We start from the raw sequence: 12,716 nt of genomic DNA, 5'->3' as shown, positions 1-12,716 counted from the left end.
TCTATCCCTCAGCTTCCCCCTCCCCTTCTCTCTCCCCCTCCTCTTCCTCTTGTCTCCCTCTCCACTCCCTCTCCCTCTCTGACATAGGACCTTCTTTAGTTGCCTCAGCTAAGCTTGAATTTGTGATCCTGCTGCCTCATCCTCCCAGAGTGAGGGCACACACCAACATGCCCAGATTCTATTTATTTGTAATATTTATTTATTTATTTATTTATGAGGAACTGGGCATTGAACTCAGGCCCTTGCGCTTGCCAGGGAAGTTCTTATTCTACTGAGCCATCTCCCCAGCCCTGTAATAATTATTATTACATTATAATGTCCTCAACACAAAACTAGTGTTGAGGACATTATTATGTTATTATATGTAATTTCACATAACAAAAAGTTTACAGAGAGTTTAGCATGGGGAAAATTTTCATTACATTCAAAGAAATGGTATACAATAAAAATATTTTTTAAAGTTTTATTTATTTTTACTTTTTTCCTTGGATATTTTGGAATCTTCACACTTGGTCCAAGTATGATGACACTAAAACGGATAGTTGCTTTCCTTTTCTCAGTTTACTTAACCTTACTCTTGGAAAGAGAGGAAATTCTATACCTAATAGGAACTGGAAGCTACAGAGAGACTCATTAGGAGACTCTTAATAATGTAGGCATGAGATGACAAGGATCTGTTTGGGGGCATAGCATCAGGTAGAAAGTTGTTACATTTCTGTTTTAGTCACGAAGGTACTGTGAGGTATAATGAAGAGGGCTTAAGAATAAATTGGATGAAGGAAAGTAAGGAAGAAGGGGAGGTTCACAAGATGGAGTTTACATTCGTATATCTGATTATCAAAAAGGATAGAAACAAAATGAAGACTCACTAAATTTGGTTGTAACAAACTTATGTTCTTGGCATGCATTAAAATTACAACTTGGGGTTCCCCTCCCTTTGTAATTACTAAACTATACTGAAAGGTTTTTCAATTATTTAACTATTCTGTCATCCCCCTGGGGTAAATTCTTTGATTTATTATCAACCTTGGACTTAATTTGCTAATATTTTACAAAGGGTTTTTAACATCTGTATTCATAAAGTATTTCTGTGTGTATGGATTTTGTACTCTATGTGTTCAATTTTGTTAATAAAGTTGGATAAGTTATTAAGGGCCTCATAAAATAACATTGCTTTCTTCTTATAGCAGGGACTAAGAGGCTAGATGTGCATATGGCCAGTGAGTAGATAAAAGCAGTATAAAGCTTAACATCTCTGCCTTCTTTTTATGTCTTGTCTAATATTACTTTAAAACTTTGGGATCTACTCTATTCTGCATGTAGGCATGTTGAATCACTGGATTAAAAGGATTTTTAGCCTGAAATTTGCCAGTCTTACTTCATCCTTCTTCAAGACTAAGGCGAAAAAATAAGAGTAATGAAAGTGACTGTCAGGGATATAGCAGTTCCAGATGTCCTGAAGAGATGGCTAGAAGTATTCAGTTATTGTCTTCTACATTTGGAGCTACCTCAGGTTTCAGGAAAAACAGAACCTATGACGAGATCATCCTTCACTTGGAAACAGTTATCCAGTAATAGGGGCTGAAGCTGCTCCTTAAATCAGAAGCTATCATTTCTTGATGGAAAGTGAATCAGTGACAGGAATTGAGGCTCACTCACCAAGTAGGAGCTGTTATTTCTTGATGGGAAGCAAGTAAATTGCCCTCTAAAGGGTCCCTCTCCTGAGACCTTAGAAAACCAATCTTAAGATACTAATTAACTAGACCATGGCTTGTCAGACCCCTCACATGTAGAAGATGCATTTTGAACCTCTTTATCTATACTTCCAAGCATGACCTTGCTAATTTAAGTTCCTTTCTTGCTCTTCACCACTGTGTGTCTCTTTGGTTAGTGTTATTGGATCAGTGGCTGAGCTTAAGTCTCTTGGAATTCCCAGAGCCAAGAAGTGAATCTTTTCTTATGTGCCTTACATTTCTGAGTGTTCTCTCCAATATATGTCCTCACATGCATTCAGATGTAAGTAGAACAACAGAAGGCTTTCCCACACTATTTAACGTTCATAGGATTTCTCTTCAGTGTGAGTTGTTTCATAATTTTGAACAGACTGAGACACTTAAAGGTCTTACCATGTTGTTTATGTTCATAAGGTTTTCCTCCAATGTGAGCCTTTTCGTGTATATATGAAGTAAGCTGGGATAATGAAATGCTTTCCCATATACCTCACATATGTCTGTTATAATATCATGTGTGCTTGAACATATCACAGATTTATGTTTTCAAACACTGCTTACATACATAGAGGTTCTAGTGTGAATTCTTTTATGTTTTTGAATGTAATTGTAAAAACTAAAAGCTTTCCCACATTGTTTACATTCACAGGGGATCTCTCCATTGTTAAATTCTTTTATGTTTCAGTGTAACTGCAATTCCTGAAGGATTTCCCACATTGCCTAACATTCATAGGGGTTCTTTCCAGTCCTTTAAAAATTTTAGTGGAAATAGGTCAAGGCTTTATCTCATTTTTCACATTCATAGTTTCACTCCTGATACTCATGTGGTTTATATCTAGAGTCAAATGTGAAGTGTCTGTTTATGATGAGTTACAAATGGCCACTTCAGCGCACATTTAGTGTTCACAGAGCTTTATTCTGAGTTCTCTTGTTCACAATGTGATCTGGAATCCAGGTGAAGATTTCTCTGCATTGATTGCCTACCTTCATATTCATTTTCTCCCTACCACTTGCCTCCTCAAGATTCTTGGCTTTGTCTTTGATATTCTGGTCTTCCCATTTTTTCCCCCCCGAGGGACAGGTTCTTGAAGATTTCCAGCTTCACATCTCTGTAGAGATACTTTTGGGAATGATCCAGCAAATCCTATTCCTGAAGAATAAAGTTACAGCTACATCCTCAAAGGTCATTAAGTCCATTTCTGGGCTTCAAGGGTCTTCTGGCACTCTCACTATTATTCATACAGTCAGTGAAAGTCACAGCATGGTTCAGCTACTTGGTGCCTCTTTCAACTGTTGACAAGGGATGTAGACTGCAGTTGTCAAATAGGTTAGTTTTGATGACTATGTTGTTTTTCAGAACTGTTGATTGTTGATTTTCAGCTATGTTGAACATAGAATTTTTGCTGTATGCATCAACAGTGTGATATAATATGTGGTTAATAAGTGAAACATCCATTATTGAGTTAAAAAGTTCTTCTTTAGTGATTTTATGAAGTAGGACACAGGTGCAGTAATGCTTTGGTTCATGAATGCTTCTGTTTGCAAACAGTTTGGTTCTCAAGAGTTTGACAGAATTTTGCTTCTGTTCACAGTTTTCACGTTGGTGGCCGTCTTTACCACATAAACACAAATTTAGCCATCTTCCCCAAAATTATATAACAAATTAAGTTTGTGAACCAAGGTTGCACTGTTTCATCTTATTTTCTGTGACTGATAATTACAATTCTAAAATTCAAAGGGTTTTCCTTAATAACCTCGACTATTTTTTTTAACAGATCTTAATAAGTCCAATAGAACATACATTCTTTGATCAGGTAAAAGTATTAAATTTAATGCCAGATTGTGTCTGTTGTAGATGTTTTATATACCATACTTACTTCCAGCCCTGCTGCATTGCATTCTTAACTTTTGAAGTATCATTTTAATATTTTCTTCTTTTCTGCAAGCTATAGTATATTAAATTGAAGACATTTATATTCGTGTGTCACAATCCCACCACTTTAGCTTACTGGGTAGTATTTTGTTTTTAGTGGTTGCAAATGTTGATTCCTTCTTTTTCAGTTTGCAGAACTATATGACAGGAAGTCTGTAGCTAAATATCACTTTATGATTTCCATCTGTTCAAGTACAATAGTGTTTATGGCCTAGTCCAGATTGCAGTGTCATAGAAATATCCTATTATAGCAGATAGAATTTAAAAGGATCATTGTACATTCTAGTGAGAAAACATTTTTAAACAAGTACTTCACTTAATTTCAAAGCGGAAGAACTGAATACTCCATTTTGATGACAGCATCTGCTCTTCAAAGTTGTTTGTACTGTCAACAATAAAAACTTTCTCATTCCCATGGAAATCTTACTAGTTTGTTCATATGTGAACCAATAATAGAAGAGAGGTGGGCAGGAAGATTATTGTGAAAGTCAGTTTGAATAACATTTAAGTATGCTTTTAGAATATTTTTTGTTATTTTATGTGATGGTACTTTGAGAGTAGGATTGGAAATGTTATTTTGGCCTTTAATGAGACAGTGTAATTTTCCCTAACTTTTATTTGGAGAGTACATTTGCTAAATAAAAGTTTCCCATATCACAAAGAGCTCTAGCCTTTGCAAATTTTATTGGCTCTAAACTTGGGAGTAGAAAAAAGATAATCCATGGGGTGTCATAAAGTTTTTATTATTTCCAGAGTTCTCATTCTAATAGTGAAAATTTGCCTTTTTAACACTGTTGTAAAGGCAGTGTATCTCACTCTCCAGTCTGATCAGATACTACTACCTTGTTTCCTGTTCTTGTAGATACAATGCTGAAGTGAATGGGAGAGTAGGTGGGAAGAAGCCACTCCTCCCCATCAATGTTCTGGTGCATTCAAATCACAAAGTAGCACTGTTTACTGAGTTTCATAGAGATTTTTAAGTACTGATCTCAGTTGTTTCTATAGCCTCTTTTTAGGTCAAATACCACAGACTGGGTGGATTTTGCAACAAAATCTTTGTTACAATTCTGGAGACTCAAAGCCAGAGATCAAGGCATGGGGAAGGATGATTTCTCTCCAAGACCCTTTAAGATTGTAGGGTGGTGTTCTCCCTATATATTTTCGCAAGATTTTTAGTCAGTAGTCAACGATAACTAATTTTCTTCAAGTTGTGATACATCAACTCTGTGATGCATCAGCTTGGTCTACATATTTCAACTAAAATTTGTATTGTCATTTATTCTAAATTTGAAAGTCATGTCCTGCTATTTGTTTATGTATTCATTTACTTAGCAGTACTGAGGATTGAATTTGGGGACCTTAGTATTGAGCTGTATCCCCAGGCCATTTGAATATTTTGAGTCTCCATACTCTTTTGTTGCCCCAGTGAAGGTTAGACTCACAATCTTCCTTCCTCAGGCTCCCAGGGTGCTAGGGTTATAGGCTTGTACCACCTCATGCTGCTTTTCCTGTGGTGTGTGAAACCACAAATCAGAAGACAACACAGCTCTGTAGCTTGAGTTAATTTGTGTTTAAGAACCAGGTATACTGTTTTGGTGCCGGATTTTCTAAATTCTTTTGTGATAATAGAAAAGATTAGAATGATTAAAGTCTGTACGTTGATTTTAACTATTTTAAAAAACACAGTAGGCTAGTTTTATTATCTGAGAAAAGTATAGATGCTTTCATTTTTAAAAGTAACTTCTCTTTATATTAAAAATGGTAGTTAAAATGCAGGCTAATCCTAAAGATCCTGATTCTTTTTACCTCTTACATTAATAAGACTTTACAAGTTGCCAACACATTCTTTAGTTGTGAGAAAATAGACAAACTACAGTCTTGTTGTAATTCACCATGTTTTTTAAAAATTTTTTTTAAATTTTTTTTTAATTTTTTAACATTTATTTATTGTGTGTGTGTGGCCAGCTCAGCCCACCAGGGGAGTGGCCAGCCGGCATGTGGTGCTGGGGGATCGAACTGCGGTCCCTGTGCTTTGCCAAGCTTGTTCCAAGTAGATGCTTTAGACCACTGAGCCATCTCTCCAGCCCAATTTACCATGTTTTATAGCTATACATTCTAGTTATATTAAAAATAAATGGCTACTTATGCAAATGATGTGCTTAGAAGGACATTCATTGCATTAGTCACTTATGAAAAGATTGTAATATAAAATGTCAGGTCAACAATTAAAATATTGTTAATACAGTCTAAGAAATTTATGCTACTACAATCACTTTGGTGAGTAATATCTTTCTAGATGTTTTTAAGACAGGTATTAGGATAATATGTACATTATGCTATCCATAGCATAAGAAGTACAATTTATAGTCAGCTTTTCATATCCATGGTTCCACATGTTTGTACATGAGCAGCCACAAATCAAGATATTCTTCAGTGTGGTTTTGCTGTATGTATGCATTTATTTAGACAATAGTTCAGACTGTCTTTGAACTCACTGTGTAGTCCAGGCTGATCTTGAACTTGCAATCCTCCTGCTTCAACCTCCTAAGTGCTGGTATTACAGGCATGTGCCACCATGCCTGGCTTCTACTATACTGTCTTGATAGTGCTAGATTTTGACTTCCTTCTGTATAGAACTGTGTCTTAATTTTCCTTCTCTCCTTAGCAGATATAGCATTATATGTACCTAGCTCATCTTTGCTGCTATTTTCTCTACATTAATGATAGATCGCATGACATCAATTAGTGTATCTCTTAACATTCTTATCTATAAGAAAATTATATATATATAAAATTCCACATTAATTTTATATGTATAAATTTCCAAATTAATTTTATGTGTAAAATTAGAAATTAAAATTAAGTTTGGTTCATATGTGTGTGTTATTTTTTGGTTTTTCCTTTCATTCAGTGAGACTTCTTGCTATGCTTACTTCATTATTCTGTTTTGTGCATTTTATTTTTATTTTTATTTTTATTTATTTTTATTTTTTATTTATTTATTTTTTTACAGTTTAATGTATTTTAATAGCAAACTTACAGGAACAGCACAGAAAGACAACATTAAAAACGTACTAGCATGTAAGACAACTCAGTTAGGAAAGTATAGTGACTGGATGGAATTCACTGTATGATAAAAATGCTACAAACACTATTTAGTTGCTGTCAATAAGAAATTTACTTGTTTTAAAAAAATCCAAATGCTGGCGTTTTTCAGAAAAATGTAACAGATTTTTATTTATAATTGTTATAAAGTCGAAGTGCTGAAACTTGTTCACTGAAACATTTTTGACTTGCATTAATGCTTTACATCCCGCATGAAGATAAAAATTCACACACAAATGAAAATGGAAAAACTGCCAATACTTGTTTTCTGTCCCCTATTTTCCACTCGCAGTCATGTACTTAGATACCTTTTGACCCCACGGGAAAAAAAACCAAAAAACCTAACATTCAAAACTACCAATAACAGGAAGAAGAGGGAAAAAAAATTGAGAATGAAATGTTTCCCACCATAGTGGACTCTTAAGCACGTTCTCCACCTATGCGGCATGCTAGTTGGATATTTTTTGGCATAATTGTTACACATTTGGCGTGGATGGCACACAAGTTGGTATCTTCAAACAGGCCATCCAGATAGGCCTCACTTGCCTCCTGCAAAGCACCAATAGCTGCGCTCTGGAAGCGCAGCTCTGTTTTGAAGTCCTGAGCAATTTCTCGAACCAGACGCTGGAAAGGAAGTTTGCGAATCAGAAGTTCAGTGGACTTCTGATAGCGTCTAATTTCACGGAGTGCCACAGTCCCAGGCCTGCAACGATGAGGTTTCTTCACCCCTCCAGTAGAGGGCGCACTCTTACGAGCGGCTTTTGTAGCCAGTTGTTTCCTGGGCGCTTTACTACCTGTGGATTAGGAGCAGTCTGCTTGGTACGAGCCATGGTACTGCGACCTCCTTACCCCCTTCTCCTCTGGCTGGAGCTCGGCCAGCGAGAGGCGGCGCTGGCGTTAGATGTGACAGCAGCTTGGCGGCGGCTGCGAACACAATTCTGTGCATTTTAAGTGTATCTTTTGAGTCATGCTACCGGAACATATGGATAATTGATAACTGAGAAAGAGCCGTTGAAGAAAGTGGAGAAAGGTAATAGGGTGAACAATGAGTATAGAAATTGTAAAGACAGATTTCAGCTTAAAATAAGTCTTACTCATCATTATTACCAGTTGAAAGAACAGTGTTAAAGACTCTGAGTAGCTTTTGGTAAACCTATCAGTTTAATGAAAGGGAAAACTTGGTGAAGTGCAGATTACTAGTCCACTTTTTACAATCAAGCAGATCTAGGTTTGAAGGCTCTGCCGCTTAGAAACTATTGTAAGCTTAGGCTTTTGACTTCCTGTACCTATGAAACAGGGATAATGAAATGTATCTCATAGAAGTGCTGTGAGAATTAAGAAAAAGGAAAGTACCCAACACTGTATCACAGTAGGCTCAGTAAATGATTATTCCTCTTGAGATAGGATTACTTTTTTGGATGGATGGTTATACTAATTGGTTTCCAGTATCTGTTCTAAAACTGATATTTTGTATGTGTTATTTAAGTAAGATGCACTTTCATGTGTGACTTCATTTAAATTATGCCATAGCTAAAACATTTTTTAAATTGTGAAAAAATACTTAGTAAATGTCTCTCCAGTGTACTAATTAAGCTGAATATATTTTAAGAATAAAAAAAAATCTATTTTGCAATTTAAGTATTTAAGCTACAGATATCATAGTAGAGATGGTCAGGGCTACATCAGTAAAGCAGAAGTTTGCTATGTGGAAAAAAATTGCCCTTTCAACAAGGGGTATGTAAGGAGTTGGTCGCAGTAGATGTTGGACAGTTGGATGAGCAAAATGAGAGCACAGAGGGAACTGGGTAATAACTGCTGAAGGCAGCTACCCCTGCTAGAGCTGGGAAATAGTAAGGAGTGGGGGCTACAGAAGTGGGCTCAGGAACTTAAGATGTCTTGGCTGCTGTTCTCTAAAAATTCCAGAAACAAATACCTGCTGGCCTTAAGCAAAGCACTGCTACTATTATGACATTGATTGGAAGCAAATAGGCTACATTTGTCTTGTGCTTTCCAGTCTCCTAGTGTCCCTTTCTGCAGAGCCAGGCTGGAAGGCAGGTGGCAAGTGAGAAATTTAATTTGTGAATGCTGAGCTGTAGGATCACAGAGCAGAGTACGTGGCCGAGTGGATTTGGAATTAAGACACTAGTGAAAAATGGAAGAGACCTTTGTGCAGAATGTCTCTGGTGTCATTTTTAGTGCCTGATTTATATGTAGTCATGTAGGAAGTTTATATTTTTGAAATCCTTTTCTCTCTAGGACTTAGCTGTACCTATCATCAATAGGTACATATCATCAATAGTTTAAGATATGTTCTCTTAGCTGTACCTATCATCAATAGGTACATATCATCAATAGTTTAAGATATGTTCTCTTCAGAAAGGATAATTGAATTCACTAAAAATTTCACATCCTGTACTTCTGCCATACCATGACTCTTTAAAAATTTGATGTAAACCGTCATCGGTCTCTAGGAAACTTTTCCTGTCTTTACTCTATTTGATTATTCCTGGAATTATGATATACAGAAGGTAACATGAATTAAAAATTCATATAAATATTTTAATAAAAAGGGCTGGCAAGATAGCTCAGCGATCTAAAGCACCTGCTTAGGCAAAATGCTGGGACAGTGGTTACAATCCCTGGCACCACATGCTGCACCAGCCTTTCCCCCAGAGTGGGCTGAGCCAGCCACAAAGAAAGAAATAAGTCATCCTTAGACATGACTTTGTTTTTGCAATCACAAGCTTATAATTGGACTAAAGTTACTAGTTTGGTTTTTAGTTTTTTGAAATTACAGCAGGATGGACTTGTAGAGATAAGGCTATAAATCTGGTTTAAAAGATACCTTATTTTAAAAAATTGGCATATCTTATCCTCTTACAAAAGTGAGCCAGTAGATTACAATTGCCTGTTTTATTAACAATAGTTTGGTGCTTTTGAAAGAAGTATTTTTTTTTTTTCAAATACTGCTTTATATCACATTTGTTAATAGGACTAAGACAGAGGAATAGCTCTGTTATGACTGGATGTATCTATTAAATTTCTGTTGGTTACTTGTTTTCCTAGGGAAGCACCTGGTTTTTTTGTTTTTTGTTTTTTGTTTTTTGTTTTTTTCTCAGAATACCTTCAGGGCAGGTTTGGCTGGCTTGAGTTGTGGGGATCAAACCACAGCAACCTGAGCCTGACTGCTTTGTTGAAGCAGCCACTTAAAGAACTGAGCTAAGGGGCAGGCCCCCGCACCTGTTCTTTTTTTAACTTATGTTTTCACTGGAGTATGTTCTAGAGTCCTTATGAAAATGCTTGAAGTCATTGGAAAAGCATACACATAACCTTTGGCTTAAATATGTTCAGTCGTACTTTTAAAGTAACTTTGTTTTGGAATACAGGCTTTGGGTGAATTATGTCGCATACAGCTCTGTAACAATTTATAAAATTTAAGTAACTTAAGTAATTTTTAAAATAGTTTTGGAGATAGAGTTTATATTATAAAAAGAAATACTTTAAGCATTTTACAAAACTATTCAAGATTCATAGTTTGAGTCTTGTTTTTGCTACATAAGGAGTATCTTAAAAATCATGAAAAATATTTGCAAAACTTTTCTAGTAGAAGTTCCTTTTGATATATTCATATAAAGTTTAACTGTAGGCCTTAATTTCAGTGACATTTTTAGGGGTGACATTTTAGGGATATTTTGCAGTTTTCAATTTGCAAAGCCTCTGGGTAAATGAATAGCAATGTGAAACTAGGACCTTCAGTTACTATCATGAAAGACAAAAGAAAGTATAAAAGTATAGAAAATGTGTAACTATCAGAAAAATACTGATTTAAATACCCCAAAATTTAATGGAATCCATTCATTAAATTGTTTTTCTGATTTATATTAGTCATAATGTAGCACATGCCTATAATCCCAGCATTTAGGAATCTGAGACAGGAGGATCACTGCAAGTTCAGGCCAACATGGGCTATATAAGTGAGTTCAAGGCCAGCCTGCATTACATCACTAAACCCTGTCTCAAAAGATCAAAATGAAATAGAAAAGAAAAAAAGAAAAAAAAAACTTCACAGTACTTTTTATACACAGTGTATGTGAATACTTATTCATAATAGTCTGAAAAATATTGAACTATGTAGAAATTATTTTCTCCTTATTTTTAGCCAGCCATAAAGATATGTAATGGTTAGTCACCATCAGTTTAGCAGTGCAGGATTGGGTTTGGAAATACTATTAAAAGACCAGTGTCATTTTTCAAACCCCATACAAGCTCCCTGTGCTAAACCTTTCTTCTGCCCAACTGGTATACATTCTTATATGCTGTTTCGTTTCATTGGTTTCTTTTTATCAATTGTATAATTAAACTGTTGTCATTTTTATGCCCTTTTTTTTTTTCATCTTCCTGGATATTCATCAGATAAGGATTGTGATTAAGGAATTTTACTGTTGCTAGGTAGCAGGGAAGCATACAAGGGACACACTGTGGACATTGTAGGAAACAGGCATGGTTTTAGAAATCGAAATGAGAACTTACACCATTTACAGCTCAGGTAATTGTTTCTCATCTAGAGACATATTCTAGAAGCAAATTAAAACAAATGGTGATATGGCTTGAAAACATGTACCTAACAGTCTTGTGCTAGGAAATAAAAGTTAAAAGATACTTTATAATACACAGTGAACTACAGAAGTAAGGTTTAATAGCTGGTGGGAATGAGTAGTTATAGATCCTCAGCTATAGGTCCTCAGAAGAGGAGAAAAGAAAGATTTATGTGATTATCAGAATAGGACATAGCTTTTTAAATGTTTTTAAAATAACTGGATTAAATCTAGACATCTTCTGGCATTAAACTTTACCTTATTCCCCTATCCCTTGGGTCTAGTAAGATTTCTTTGAAGAGCCAAGCCAAATCCTAGGCTAGTAATACACAGAAAGTGTAAGTAGACCATTTAGTTATTTCTGCTAAGTAGTAAATTTGCATGTCAGGAGAACTTTGTATTGAAACTCCTGTCTGATCTGTATGAGTTATGATTTCTGAAAAGTTTGTCAGGGAAGCTTTGAGCCCCATAAAGAACTGTTTGGGAGTGGAGGAGAACCTCCTGAGCTTCAAGTACCCCATAAAGCAGAATGCTCCTAAAATATTTATACTTAATCTATGTTGGTTTATTTGCAAAAGATTTTACTTGGGAAAAAATAGTTCTGTGTTTAAAGCATTATTTGGATAACTATTGAAGAGCATTCCCAAAAGTAGCATCATTTTTTCCTTTTTATGGTAGACATTTCCAGTTGGGGAAAGTTTCTTTTCTGGTACTGGGAATTAAACTCAGGACCTCACACTTGCCAGGCATGTTCTGTACCACTGAGCTACATCCCTGGCCCTGGAAATTTTATTTTTCTAAAGCACTTCACTATTTTTCCATATGAAATCGATGGTATTTACCATGCCACAAATAAATTATGGAGAATTAGCAAATTAAAACCTCTCATTTTGGATATCTGTGAATACTGGACATATAACTTCATACATATTCTCAAACGGTTGATTTTTTGGAGAATAGTAATATAGTCTTAAGGGAATAGCTGAAGTCCAGATACTACATTTGAGTGGCACAGACCATTACTGAAATATTGCTGTTCTTTCCCCAGAGCTAAAGGTAATATTGGTCCATCATTTTCACACTGAATGATTGAAAGGGTTATATGTGGAAAGACTAGTATAGAATCTCAAAGTTACCATTTCTGAGGTTTACTGTCACCATTCTTTTATTATTTTTGTATAGAAAATAAGTTTCCTCTAAAAAGTATATTTTTGCTTTGTTTTTAACAGGTATTAATAAAATATGAGCCTATTTTATACAGAAGTTGCAAAACAAAATATGCTCTAATATTTTATTCCTGGTAGAAATAACTGGACGCCCTTGGTTTATTTTTTATATTAATTTTATTGAGAA

At 35.4% G+C, this 12,716-nt stretch overlaps 1 protein-coding gene and 1 pseudogene across 3 annotated transcripts in view; one reads left to right on the top strand and one right to left on the bottom strand.

Moving 5' to 3' along the window:
• Hs2st1 (heparan sulfate 2-O-sulfotransferase 1) overlaps positions 1-12,716 on the top strand; it is a 186,280-nt gene that overhangs the window by 103,260 nt on the left and 70,304 nt on the right. The window lies entirely within an intron of this gene.
• On the bottom strand, positions 7,081-7,598 carry LOC105743251 (annotated as a pseudogene). The gene has a single exon (XR_001117251.2). The product of XR_001117251.2 is annotated as a histone H3.3-like (transcript).

The sequence above is a fragment of the Octodon degus genome, unplaced genomic scaffold (genome assembly GCF_000260255.1).
Source record: "Octodon degus isolate 3935 unplaced genomic scaffold, OctDeg1.0 scaffold00109, whole genome shotgun sequence".
NCBI classification, from domain to species: domain Eukaryota; kingdom Metazoa; phylum Chordata; class Mammalia; order Rodentia; family Octodontidae; genus Octodon; species Octodon degus.
This window is presented reverse-complemented; position numbering and strand designations above follow the sequence as displayed.